General features: G+C 46.6%; 1 pseudogene; it reads left to right on the plus strand.

Moving 5' to 3' along the window:
* LOC124649303 lies at nt 1-5457 on the plus strand (annotated as a pseudogene).
* Nucleotides 5458-10956: the final 5499 nt, after the last annotated feature.

Raw genomic sequence — 10956 nt, forward strand, 5'->3', positions numbered from 1 at the left:
CCACACTCGGAGCCGGAGGAAGCCCAGCCAGAAGCTTGCGTGCCGTCTAGGGTTGCCGCCATCATGGCCTCCGAAATCGCCCTCAAGGCCGCCCTCGACGGGAACCCCAGCCTCCTCAAGAGTAAGCTCTCTCTCTCTCTCTCTCTCTCTCTCTCTCTCTCTCTCTCTCTCTCTCTCTCTCTCTCTCTCTCTCTCTCTCTCTCTCTCTACTGGCGAATTTCGGGTGGAGTTGGCTGCAAATCCTTAGTGTCCTTGCATTTTTCCAATCCAACTTTGATTTGTTCGATTTTGGGCAGAAACCCTAAAAAATCGTTCAGAATGGAGAAACCCCAATTCTGAACTTGACGAAATCTAGTTAATTACACCGATTTTGAGCCTCATCTGTATTCGATTTCAGAGATGGCGAGCAAGGTGGACCTGCTGGGAGCCAAGGACGCCAAGGGGAACACCGTGCTCCATTGCGCTGCTTTCGGGGGCTGCCTGGAGAGCTGCCGGTTCCTGGTGGAGGAATGTGGGATTGATGTCAATGCGGTGTCCAAAACAGGTCCACGCACGCACCTACAGTAGTTGTTGAAATTCTGTGTCCGTCCGTGGCAGGAAAAATAAAGTCGGTTCTTTTTAGGGCATCTCCAACCGGGCGACCCAAACGGACGCGCTGGGCCGTCCGTTTTGGGCCGTTTGGGTCGCCGCCCGGACACGCGGACAGCGGCCCGCGTCCGCGTGTCCGTTTGGGTCGCGCGCTGCGCCCAACGCGCGGACGCATGGCAAATTGGAGAAACTAGAAAACAAAATGAAAATGGCAAATTTAAACGATATTTGATTAAACATATGCCCTATTTTGGGCAAATTTAGTACATAGCCCTATTTTGGGCAAATAAAACTAACAAAAGAAGCCCCTATATGGGCTTTTAAATTTAAACTAAAATATAAACAGAAAATAAAAAACCCTCTAGGGTTTGGTCGGCGGCGCGGTGGCCGCCGGTGCGCCGCCTAGCCCCTGTGGGCGTCGTCGGCGACGTCGTCGAGGTCCCCGGGCGGCGAGGCACTGTCGTGGCTCGACCGCGCCGGGGACTCCGGCCGAGGAGACCACGGGGCCTCCTCCCACGGCGAGTGGGGGTCCGGAGCCACCCGCGCCGCCCGGAGGCGCTGCTGCCTCTCCCGCCGGCGGCGCCGCCCGGCCTCCTCGGCGCCGACTCCTCCGGCGGCGGCACCTCTCCTCCTCGGCGGCGCTGCTGCTCGGCGGCGCGGCGCCCGGCCTCCTCCCGCCGCGCCGTCTCCTCCTCCTCCTCCCGTCGCGCCCGGAGGGCCCGGGCGTAGAGCTCCCAGCCCTCCGCGTCCTCCACCTCCCCGCCGCGCCGCCTCCTCCATTTCGGAGGTGCGAATGGCCGCATGGAGTTGCGGCCATTTCGCCTCCTCCTCCGCCGCCGAGACGATGAGGGCGGCGCGGAGGTCCGGGTCCTCCTCCGAGGACTCGGGCTTGGGCTCGAGCATCAGCGGCGGCGGTTGCGGCAATGCCGCGCCGCGGCGGGCGGCCTCTCCGATGTGGAGGCCGCCTCGGTTTCCGCACGATGGTCGCAGCGCCGGCGGCCGACGCCGACTGCTGCTGGCCTCGTCGTCGTTCGCTCCGGGAGCGAACCGTCGCTTCGGGGCCATGGCGGCGGTTTTTGCTCGGGGAGTGGAGTGGGGACTGGAGTGGAGGGCCAGATCCCCTCCAGTCCCCATTTAATAGACTCCCCTGGTCACCGATAGGTGGGCCCAAGGGAGACGAGGCGACCAGCACGCGGACGCGAGCGGACGGCGCGTGCCATCCGCGGCCACGCAAACCTAGCCCAGATTTGGGCCGGGTTTGCGTCGTTCCGGACGCCGCGGCCGTCCGCTTTTGCGGTGCGTCCCCGCGTTGGGCCGGGTTTTTGTCCGGCTGGACCCATCCGGACGCGCGGGCGCGGGATGGGTCGCCCCGTTGGAGATGCCCTTAGTCACCGAGATGTTCTATTGCCCCCTGTAGGTGGGACGCCGATGTCCTACGCCGCAAAAGAGGGGAATGTCCAGGTTATGAGGTACCTTCTCGTCCGCGGTGGCAACCCTGCCATGCCCGACGAGAGGGGCTCCACGCCGCTGCACGGTGCAGCACTCGGAGGTGCGCTTTCTCATTCTTACAGGCTCGATACACTTGACAGCGCGGCTTAGTGTTGCTGATAAGTTGGACCACCAACTAAAGTACTAACTGAAAATACAATGAAATGTAAATAGTGTGTTCTGTGTATACTCTGTACAGGCTCTGGTTCTGATCTATCTAGATTTGCACCATTTCATTGTTTCCACCAGGGCACTGTGAGGCTGTAAGGCTATTGCTGTCCAAAGGAGTTCCTGTGGATCCTGTTGATCATCGAGGGCGCCGTTACACTTGGCTGCTTCAAAAGACCATGTTGAGGTTGTGAAGGTTCTGCTGGAGCATGCTGCTGATGTAAGTTGCCATCTTCACCTAATTGGACTGGGAATGCAGATGCGATAAAGTGCACTTGGCTTGATGATGTAATGGCTTCTTTTTTTTTGTCTTGGAGGTTGTGATTCGGTCTTTTTTACAGATCGACAAAGTGGTCAATCACATCGTTTCACCCCTCAATATTGCTCTCTGTGGGAAGTCCCTGAAATGCATCAAGCTACTGATTGAGGTCCAGTAATCTACTGAATCCATGTATTTTCTTATTTTTTTTTATGTATAATTGGGTCCTGATTTCGTGGACTAACTTGTTATTTCTAGTTGAATGTGTCATGATTACTTTTGCAAGTTCTGTCTCTAAAGCTATTTTGATGTTTATCCATAGGCTGGTGCTGATGTGAATGCTCTTGGTTCCTCTGCACCAACTCCTTTAGCACAAGCAGTTCATGATGGCTTAACTGACATTATCAAGTTGCTTCTAGAGGCTGGTGCTGATGTGAATGGTCTTGGTTCCTCTACACCAACTCCTTTAGCACAGGCAGTTTATGATGGCTTAACCGACATTATCAAGTTGCTTCTAGAGGCTGGAGCTGACCCTAACATTCCTGACCAAGTAAGTATATCTCTGTCTTCATCTCACCTTTTACTATCTTGTAAGCTTTGAGATTTGCAATCTTGGCCCCTTTCTCCTTGCATCCGATTCAGGGTGGAACGTAAGCTAGGTCACCAGAGATACAAAGTACGTTGTATAGTGTTTGACGAAATACTGTACAGTAGCTATTTACTCAGTGCATCTGTTTGGGTTTGCTTCACAGCTCGGACTGCACTGACTTGGGAAAACATCCCAAGATTGCTAAGTGGTTCAGCGGGTCTTACATATCTCATCTCAGAATCATGATACTAGTAGGTCACTATAATTCGGTATTATACTTTAGCGTTCCTCCGAGTCCATGTACTATGGCTCAAGAGGCAGTACTGTGTCTAAAACTGTCACTGCCTGCGGATTCAGGAATATCTCATTTTCTCAAACCTTTTTTTGTCAAAAGAAAATCTAATGATGTTGATGGCTTTGTCATTCTCATTCTGGATTATATAACATCTTATGTTTATTTTTGCAATATAGCAAGGTCTAATTCCAATTGAGCAAGCAGCAGTTCGTCGTCGACGTGAGCTTGTTGAAGTTCTGTTTCCTTGGACAAAACCAATTTCATGTCTTCCAGATTGGAGTGTCAATGGGATAATAAGAACAGTGAATTATTGGCGCATCAATCCTCTTCAGGCATGTAGATTTTTTTTATTACTTCATTCGAGGTTATCTCATGAAGCTTAATGCGTGATTGCTTCATGTTTTCTACGTAGACCACAATAATTCATTGTTCTCTTCTAGATAGCTTATGATGTTGTTCTCCGTGACAAAATCAAAGTTTAACACAGTAGACATACTCATCACCTCTGTTTACATGCATGGATCTCTTTGGTCTTCAGTTGTTTTCCACTTTGATTTCCTTCTTAGGGCAAGTTCTTGTACAGACACCCTTTATGTATTGGGATGGAAGGTGTTATTACTTGTACCTAAATATACTATGTATTCAAATTTAAATTGATGTTTTGCTCAATAAGAAAGTTTCTGACAGATTTCAGTCGTGATGGTTGTATGGGTACTGCCCCAGCCAAGTTTGCAGAGCTAACAAGATTATGATTGAAGGAATTTGGATCAAGCAGCACATTATTTTAATTTCTAACTTTAAACTGCTGCTGTGCTGTCCAAGTGACGGTAACCTTGTAACTGAGCATGTTATTGTGTTCAGGCCGCAGTTTCGATGGAAGAAAGAACTGCTTATTGGAAGTCGCAAGGAAAGGAAGCATTTGCAAGGGGGGACTACCTTACAGCAATTTCCTGCTACGATAAGGTAAGTGCATGAGCCTATGTAGTACTTGTTTGGAACAATCGCAAATAATGCAGAACAAAGTGTGGCGTTATTGTTTTCTGTGTAGCCCGACAGCGTGTCAATATCGATAGAGTTGTTCCTGCCTTACACCTGATGATGATATAACGGCACTTGAAGTGTTTTTCTCTCGTACAACGATGACACTTAGAATTTAGCACTTCATCTTGAGATGCCGTTTCTTTGCTTAAGTCAGAGAACAACTTCTGTAGGTAGTTTTATTACATAAGGAAATAAACTGACGGAAAGGCAACGATATGCTCCACAGAGCCTATTTGTAGATCCATTCATCATTGTTGCAGCAACCTGTTTGAGATAAACGCTCATTGCTCATTGTAAAATGTAAATGCAGGTACTTGACATAAACCCATCTGATACCCCGATGCATGCCAACAAGAGCCTCTGCTGGCTGCGTATGAGACATGGGGGTCTAGCTCTGGAAGATGCACGCAAGTGCAAAATGATACGGCCCCGTTGGTCCAAGGCCTGGTATCGTGAAGGCGCAGCCCTCAGCTTCATGAAGGTACAACTGCTTTTATTGATTCTACCCTCACAATCGGACTCATTCTCTCCACTTGTATATACCTCCCTCTCGTGGTATTGATATTTTCTCAATGCTTAGGACTACGATGGCGCCGCCGATGCGTTCGGGGAGGCGCTGCAGCTGGACCCCAAGAGTGAAGAGATTAGGGAAGCGCTGAGGTAAGGATGACATTTGCTTTTCTTTGGTTATTACCATGCCAGATTGAATCCATCATAAGCGGAGGAAGATGGACATACCTAAACCCCTTTTAGCTCGATCTGCGGTTGGAGGTGCAGTTTTGAACTTTTGATGCCTTTTGATCCCCGTTACATGATTGCAGGAAGGCCGAGAAGGCTGCGGAGGAGTCATGGCGCATGTAATGTAAGCAACCACCGATACCGGGCTGCTCAGAGAGAAGGAACAACAGAAACTCTAGCTTGTTTCCTCTCACATATCCCTGAGACATCCCTTTAACGGCTACTAAGTACCCTACTAGTTCTAATAGCTCAGGATGTCTTGCGCTCGCAAGCTAAACCAGTTTCAAACTGTGTGCTCGATCATGGGTCTCAATTTTGGCAGGTTACAACGACGAGACCTCGTGCTTTTGGCATCTTAGTTATGTAGGGTGATCTGTTGTAGATTTAGGTGGATGTTATACTATCCTGAGAGTTGCCAAACATTTCTCTGTATCTTGCGTGTGTTAGCTCAGGTGAAAAATGCATAGCTGGTGCTAATTGTCAGAGGAAGTAGAGTTTCTGTTCCAGCTCTATGGGCCAGTTCTTTTTAGCTGGGGCTTGTGCATAAACAGCTTAAGCTCAGCTGCTTCAGAAAAACTGCGGTGAAAAATAAGCTTTGCAAAAACAACAGTCCAGTTCTTTTGGCTTCTAAAGTCTTAGCTTATTGTTGGAGTTGCGTGACTGAAATCATAAAATACCCATGACATAAAAGTATGTTCCAACTGATTGAATGTATTTTGAAATTGAAAAGCACACTACAAATTAATCTGGAGAATTTCAGTTGACCAAATTGTCATTTTCTAACATCAGCCACATCATCTCACAGTTTGAGCATCTCTGCGAGCAGGCACATCTGAGAATAGTACCAACACAATCCATCTATGTGTGAAAACAAATCTATTCGGCTGGTTGCATTGGAGCTCAGCCGCGACCTGACCATGGATTTCTGCAAGCTGGGCGGAGGACCTGGCCGTGGAACCTAGCGACCTGCAACAGCGGACCAGGCAGCCGATGACCACGCGCCTGAGCTCCACCCCTTGGATGGGGGTGGAGCTCAGGCGCGTGGTCCAAGGGGGTGGAGCTCAGGCGCGTGGTCGTCGGCTGCCTGGTCCACTGTTGCAGGTCGCTAGGTTCCACGGCCAGGTCCTCCGCCCAGCTTGCAGAAATCCATGGTCAGGTCGCGGCTGAGCTCCAATGCAACCAGCCGAATAGATTTGTTTTCACACATCGATGGATTGTGTTGGTACTATTCTCAGATGTGCCTGCTCGCAGAGATGCTCAAACTGTGAGATGATGTGGCTGATGTTAGAAAATGACAATTTGGTCAACTGAAATTCTCCAGATTAATTTGTAGTGTGCTTTTCAATTTCAAAATACATTCAATCAGTTGGAACATACTTTTATGTCATGGGTATTTTATGATTTCAGTCACGCAACTCCAACAACTAGATGATACCCCGCGCGTTGCTGCGGAAATTTCTAACTTCTGTAAGTAGCTTCATCAAAAAGTGTACATAGAAAGTAAATATGGCAATCATTCAATCAAAGTTCCAACATAAATGGAGGAACTTCAAGGAAAATGTTAACAATACAGAAAGAAATATGAAAAATAGATGTCATCAGAATACTAATATTTGCATTCATTTTTTATTACAAAGAATAGGCCCTCCTGTGACATTCATGTCCTACATACTGACGTACGTAGTGGCTTGTATTTGTAAGGGCACTGAAATATTTTTCTATCGAGTCACCGAGCAAGAGGTGAGCAGCCAATTGATATATACGTTGTGAACTCTGAAAGGTACCATGAATAAAATATGTTTGGATCTTAAAATTTCCAACGAAGCTGTTATATAAACAAACAGAAACACATGTCAATAAAATTGAAGTATGTATTGAGTTGAGAATTACTCCTAAAAGGAATACATTGTTTACAAAATTTGCATACTTCTACTCTTTTTAATTCCAAATAAAGCAACAATTTAAAATTGAAGCAGCAAGTGGTACTGTGAGATATGTATTTTACATTAGTCAGATTCATGATAACAGGCAGCTAGTATTTTCAGGTTATAGAAAGTGAAACCGAACAATTTGTTACTTGCCTGGTTGTGCCTCATAGTTCAGAGACATAAGTTTCGGAAATAAAATAAGAACACACTTTGGAGGTATGCATAATATTCCGGTTCGTAACCACTCCATCAAAATCTCCGATGGATGGGAGGACGCAGCGAGATCTCGTGGAGAGACAGATGCTGCGACCCTGAGAAATCAGACTATTAGTGGGTTATTGCTCAAATAACCTCTAATATGAAAAATTAGATTGCACAAATCGATGACAATTCAGAAGACCAACCAATAAACATGCACGGTCAGGTGGCAACTACAGTAATATGAATACTCACTCATCTATGGAATAATAATTACAGGACCCATTTGAAGGCAATCAATAATCCTGAAGATAATCTCAATGTACCCATGGAAGGCAATCAATAATACTGCAAGATACGTAAAGTAGCATGTAGAGGGAGGATGAATCAAGAACATGTGATGAATCAAGAATTCATCTAATACCGTCAGGGAGGCATCGGTGTATGGGTACAAACAGACCACGCGGGATACGAAATTAACGGCAGCCGCACAGCACGTCCACGACGACCTGGAAGAACCGCCTCATCAAGCACTCCCCCGGTGCTTAGGGAGGTTTGTATCGACTCCTCCAAACTCTCCCTCTCAGGCGGCCGGCGCGATGGTGGTACAGCCGTGGGGGGGGGGGGGGGGGGCAGTATCAGCAGGAAAGGGGCGTCGATGGCAGCTCTGAAGCAGGGACTTGGATAACCAATAGCAGATGACAGGAATGGATCTAGCAGATCCATTGCTTAAAAAGAGGAGAGTGTGCCTCCATCGGTTACTCCTGCATTTTCTTTGTGGGGAAGATGAAAAGGGAGAAGAGCCGAAGAGGAATCCTTTGATCGTGGAGAAGATGAAGCGGAGCAGACAGGCAAAGAAATCAATCCGGAGAGAGGCCCACCAAGGCATGGTCAGCCCACGTATGGGACAAGAAGCGCGGAGAGACACGATCGTGCAACCATGCGAGGCGTAGGTGAAAAAGAGACGACGTGGCCTCACGAGAGGACAGAAAAATATGGTAGTGGGGGTCTTCTATTTAGGAATAGAAGATAAGCTAAGACTTTAGAAGCCAAAAGAACTGGACTGTTGTTTTTGCAAAGCTTATTTTTCACCGCAGTTTTTCTGAAGCAGCTGAGCTTAAGCTGTTTATGCACAAGCCCCAACTAAAAAGAACTGGCCCTTAAAAATTCAGTTCTTTTTAGCTTAAGCTTAATTTTGCAGTTAAGCCTCTTGAGAAGCTGAAAAGAACTGGGCCTATGTATCGGCCATCTGGGTCTTTCATCAGGTTGACAACCCATCTGGAAAACCCATTCACAGTGATCGATTTGAGAATTCTTGAAGACAAAATGTCTAAAACTAGACGCATGTACTAGTTGCCTGAACATCTGAATCTCAGTCTCTTTCTGCCTAGCTTTGACTAACCACCGATGGTTAGTCTCACCTCATTGGTTCTTGCATTTACCTAGTCTGTGGAGTTCGCAGCATGCTGAAGCCAGAAGTAGAACCCTTGTGAAGTTGTGATCAAGTTGCGATGTGTGTGCGATCGATCCCCGTCTGGCGGTTGCTATTAGGAGTACAGATGCTATCAACTTCTGCAAAGTTTCAAACTGTGCTAAGCTACTTTACCGCCCTTCTCCCTCCAACTTTTCCTATGGTTTACTTCATAATCCTGAACTTTGATTTGGTCCTGAACTTTGATTTGGTTAAAAATATTAATCCTGAACTCCGAGAACCGTTCACAGTACCCCTCGTTAATAGACCGATTCAACTATTCTTTTGTCCAATTCACTGGTTTCATGTCCAAAAAAGGAAATAAACTCCCGCCACTCTCGCTCTCTGCCATCTCTTTATCTCTCTCTCCACTTTGGCTCTGACATCTCTTATCTCTCCGTAGTTGAAATTTAAACATGCTACTTCTATTTTTGTTGTCAGCGTGAGCTGAAATTTCAGCATATTGGGTCACATGATTATTCTTGATTTACTAGATAATTTTAAAAGTATGTGCAGTTTGAACTTTGTACCGAGTTTTTAAAATTCAACCTAAAACAATAGGTTGCGTCAAATAGCATGTCAAATCTAGCTTTAAAAATTACCATATTAGTCACTGAATTATGTTTGTTTTACTGGATGCTGTTTTTTCAAAATTTCATGCATGGCTCGATTTTTGAACTTGAAAGTAAAACAAGGTTATCTCAATTAATGATTAATCTGACTATGCTGCGTTGCTGACGAGGGTTAAACTTATTGTTTTAGCTTCAAGTTCATTAATTATAGGCACCTTGTCGCCCATATGAGAGAAGTAAAATTTTAACTTCCTAACCCTATTTTAAGATTCACTTTACAACCTAGAACTTTAATTTAGTACATATTAGGGTATCTGCAGCAGGTGTCCAAAGCTGTCCGTAGGAACTAATTAAAAGGCTCAACGGCGACCTGCAAACGAACCATGCCCTGCGGATCTGTCCGTTTAGGAGCATTACTATCGCCCCTCCCATCCCTATCGCCCCTCTGTTATCGTGCCACCACTGCCGCATGCAACAACCAATTCGACCACCAGTTTGGGGCGCATATATCATTGCAGGGTGCGCCTAGGCCTCTCGCCGTCGTTGTTGGGTGGCCTTGACTCCGGGTATAGGCTTACATTCCAGTCGCCACCCCGTGCTTCGCACCACCCCCAACCTATTCGACCAATTCCCTCGCTTGCCGACAAGGTAATTTGCAAGCTTCACAGTCCACTTTTGCTAGTGCATACATATGTAAATCATTGCTAATTGTGTTGTATACTATCATAGATCATGGCAGATAGTTCAGACAAGTTTTTCTACGACCATGTTATCAACACATTGTTGGCCAAGTTCGATGATGATAGGAGATATTAACGGGTGTGGCTCTTCTCGTTCATGAGCACAAAGAGAACCAAGTACAAAGGTACATGGGCTCGGTCAAGGGGCACACCGCAACGAAGGGCCGCATGCGACCATGATCGGCGGGACTACTTTCATTGGCTCGATCCCTTGTTCAAGGCACCTCTTTTCTGGTGACGTTTTCAGATGTCAGGGAAGCTTTTCTTGAAGATTATACACTGAGTGGAGCCTTATGATGACTACTTCCACTTAAAGAAGGATGCCACATGTAAGCTTGGCTTCACTTCTTTCTAGAAATGCACTGTGGATGCTTGCGTATGGAGTAGTCGGTGACCTAGTGGATTAGCACATTTCGCATAGATATTCTATTTGCCTTGATTCAATGTATAGGTTTTGCAAAGCAGTGGTTCAAGTGTTGCCGAAAAATACTTGATGAAACCAAATGTTGCGGACAATGTCCAGCTATTGTCAATCATTAAATCAAGGAAATTTACTGGTATGCATGGAAGCATAAATTGCATATACTGAGAATGGAAGAACTGTTCATTTGCATTGGAGGGAGCAATTCCATGGCCATGCGAAGGATGCACAGTCATACTTGAGGCGGATGCATCAGAAGATCTCAAGATTTGGCACTTTGCCTTCTGTTATCACCAGATTTTAGACAAATCCAGAGGTGGGCCGGGCTTGGAAGATTACATGTGGAAGATTTCTAAAGCGGCCTGGCACGAAGGGTTTTGGGCTGAATTGCCCGTGTATCTTTATTTAGTAGTTTATTATTTTAGATAAGAGATAGAATCTTACTCGTGCACGGTTTAGT

Source organism: Lolium rigidum, chromosome 4, assembly GCF_022539505.1.
Source record: "Lolium rigidum isolate FL_2022 chromosome 4, APGP_CSIRO_Lrig_0.1, whole genome shotgun sequence".
NCBI classification, from domain to species: domain Eukaryota; kingdom Viridiplantae; phylum Streptophyta; class Magnoliopsida; order Poales; family Poaceae; genus Lolium; species Lolium rigidum.